Raw genomic sequence first — 3,613 nt, 5'->3', positions numbered from 1 at the left:
TCAATTTGTTCCCATCGACCCTAAACCATGACGGTTTTGTTAGATTGGCAAACTGGATTTCAGAAAGCATTCTGTTTAACTTATTATCATTTATTCGTAGTACTCTCAAGGTTGAGAGTGTTAAAGTCTTGGTTGTCTTGGTTGGGAGGTGCCGCCCAAAGAAAGAAACATAAGAGAAAGAAGAAAGAAAGAAGAAAAAAATGGGCCGGCCGAAATGCTTGAAAAGGAAAATGGAAAGAAGCAGTTTGAAGAAGAAAAGGAGGAACACAGTTTTGAAAAAGAGGAACACGGTTTTGACTTTCTTGGCCATCATTTTGCTATAAATAGAAGTGCAAATGAAGAGTTGTAGTATTCCATTAAGATAAGGTAATTTAGCATTGTTTAGAGAGAGTTTAGAGAGCTTGAAATTATAAGTTCTTGTTATAGTAATTTGAGAGTTTGGGTGTATTGGGGTTTTGGGAAGTGACCTAAAATACTACAATACTTGTAACTCCTTTTTACTAGTAAAATATTTCCTTCTTTCTTCGTCCGTGGACGTAGGCTAAAAGCCGAACCACGTAATTTTTGGTATTCTCTTTTGTGCTTGTTCTTTATTTTTCTTCCAATTTTATTTTAGCTGCGGTCCTGCTTCACCCACAAATTTCCTAACAGTGGTATCAGAGCTATTGGTTGTATTTTTAGAGTCGGGTATTGTTCACGCATACAGTACTATTCACGTATACGGCAATATTCACGTATACGGTACTGTTCATGTATACGGTATTGTTCACGTATACGGTACTGTTCATGAGAAATGGTGGGAGCGAACAAAACCCCAATAACACTCAATTTCTCAATAGACCTACTATTTCTCTCACACAAAAAACTGTCTACTTGTAGAAAATTGATTGTTGTGTTATATACTATAAACAAGTGAACTCAACCTCCCTATATATAGTGATTATTTCTTGTAGAAAAAATAATCATTTTCTTATACGAGTAGTATTTCTCCTTAAAGAAGTCAAGTCCCAAAAAGGAAATTACTTATTTCTTAAATAAGAATTCTACAAAAAAAGAAAATATCCTAAGAAATCCTTGTTCTTTAAATAGGAATCCTACAAAAAGAAAAATATCTTAAGAAATTCTTATTGAAAATTAGGACATATTTCTTAACAAAATACAATGAAAATTTGAAAGAAGTCATGGATGGGCTAGGATGGATCTAAGAAGGTGGACGGTCGAACTTTGACGCTCAAGCTATGGGGCATGGTCATCGATCAAGATGTTGATGGCATGGCCAAAGTCAAAGAAGATACGGGTGGTGCAGTGGTGATGGAGCAAACAAGCAGTGGAGTTGTCGCAATTTCTTGGTGACGGTGCAAGAGTGATGTCAATGCCTCAGCGGTGGTTGGTGGCTGGGTGCGGCGCTAGGTATGCATGTCTTGAGCTTGAGAGTTGAGAAAAAGAGTGAGTTGTGCATGTATTGTGTTGATATCGAATAGTTTTTTTTTTAATTATTATTATTATTATTATTATTATTATTATTATTATTATTATCATCATCATCATCATCATCATCATCATCATCATCATCATCATCATCATCATCATCATCATCATCATCATCATCATCATCTTTAAGTTCACTCAAGATCCAATCGGATTTAACCCAATCTATAATTATTTTGAAACAATGAAGAAATAAATTACCTAATGATAATTAAGATTTTTATTATGAAAAAACTATTTACAACTTAGTTTATTCCTGTTCAATGGTATTTAAATATAACTAAAATAGTATTTACTTTTCAAATTGGATTGGAAATCCTGCGGAGTAGAAATTTTGGAAATGAGAGTGTGGAGTGAAAGAGTAGGTTATTTACTCATACTGGAATAACAATGTGGACTAAGAATCAAAATCTCATTTATATGTTTACTTTATCTTGAATTGGGAGTGAATTATTTTAAATTATAGTTTTACCCTTATTAAAAGAATTGTAGTTTTAATTACAAAGTGAATAAAAAACATATTTTTAAAATAAACTATTTATTTTATAATTAATTTTAATCATGTAAGTTAATAATAATTATTAATATTCTTAATTTTGTAAATCACAAACTTTTATTATTTTTAATTTTAATTATGTGAATTAAAAATTATAGATAACAACAACACAAATGAAACATTATTATTAATAATATAGTTCAAAATTAATATTTTCTTAGATAAACTATATATTATTAATTATTAATATTGTATAAATATAATACTATAAAAATTAAATAAATATAAAAATATTATATTTTCAAATAAAGATATTGTATAGTAATATTATTATATTTCTATGAATATAATAATAATATTATTTTTAATTAATTTTAACTTAGAATCAATGTAAATTATTATTCTTAATAAATGTAATATTATTAAATAATATAATAATATTATTAAATAATATAATAATATTATTAAATAATATAATAATATTATTAAATAATATAATAATATTATTAAAATAAATGTAACATTATTTTATTTTAATAAATATAATTATATTCTATAAACATTTTACTTTAATAAGTATAATTATGTTATATTTAAAGAGAATGGTAAAAAGAAAGAGTTGGGATGGGTCTTTCCATATGAGTGGGAATCTCACTCTTCACTCCAAAAGTGGATGTACTCACGGAGACCCTTAAATAAGTATATAAACACTGAAGTAGGAGGACTACATACTTCCTACTCTCACTTCATTAAGTAAATACACTTTAAAATTTAATAGTAATTTTTTATCTTTTTTATTTTTTCTTTAGTAGGAAAGAACCATAAGTATAACAAGTAGGATTTCATAAGAATTTTAAAATAGCCATAAGTATAACAAGTAGGATTTCGTAAGAATCTTAAAATAAGTATAACAAGGAGAATTTCATAAGAGTTTTAAAATGGCTTAAATTGTGAAAATAATTTTTGATAAATAACATGCTCGCAAGAGGGAATTACACACGCACAAGATCAATAATAATTCACGTGCAGGGATGTAAATCCTCTCAAATGGGACTCGTGTTTGTTTGCCGGATTGGCCCATTTCTTCACTTTTATTAGTTTAGCCATTTTGCCAAAAAATAGAAATTGAAAATTTCAAAGTTTGTGCATGCAATTCAATTTGAATTAGGCATTTAGTATTCGCTAGGGCCAAATTAATTTTGATATTTTCAAAGAAATGGACCCAAAGGCACAACATAGGTCTGCCAACGATTACTCTCATTATCAATATAATATGCTGCATGATTCAATTATAGTCTTTCGAGTATAAAAAAATAAGAATAATAGTCTTTATACAGATTAATGGATAGACAGTTGTACATTTGCAGAAAAAGAAAATCTAAGACTACACTTGATAAAATATATTACTAAAATATAAAAAAATGCAAACTGGATTATGCAGAAAAGCAAACCAGCTTCTGGTTAACCAAGTAAATTAACAATTTCATGAGCGGTTTGGCATGTATTGTAATTTTACCTTTTTCATGTAATTAGAATATAGATATTGATTAAAGCTAAGGTCTGTCTTCAATGATAAGAAGCATTCTTTCTAAGGCTCAAATCATAATTCGAGCGTACATTTGCATATTA

The sequence above is a fragment of the Citrus clementina genome, unplaced genomic scaffold, assembly GCF_000493195.1.
Source record: "Citrus clementina cultivar Clemenules unplaced genomic scaffold, Citrus_clementina_v1.0 scaffold_1, whole genome shotgun sequence".
NCBI lineage: Eukaryota > Viridiplantae > Streptophyta > Magnoliopsida > Sapindales > Rutaceae > Citrus > Citrus x clementina.
This window is presented reverse-complemented; position numbering follows the sequence as displayed.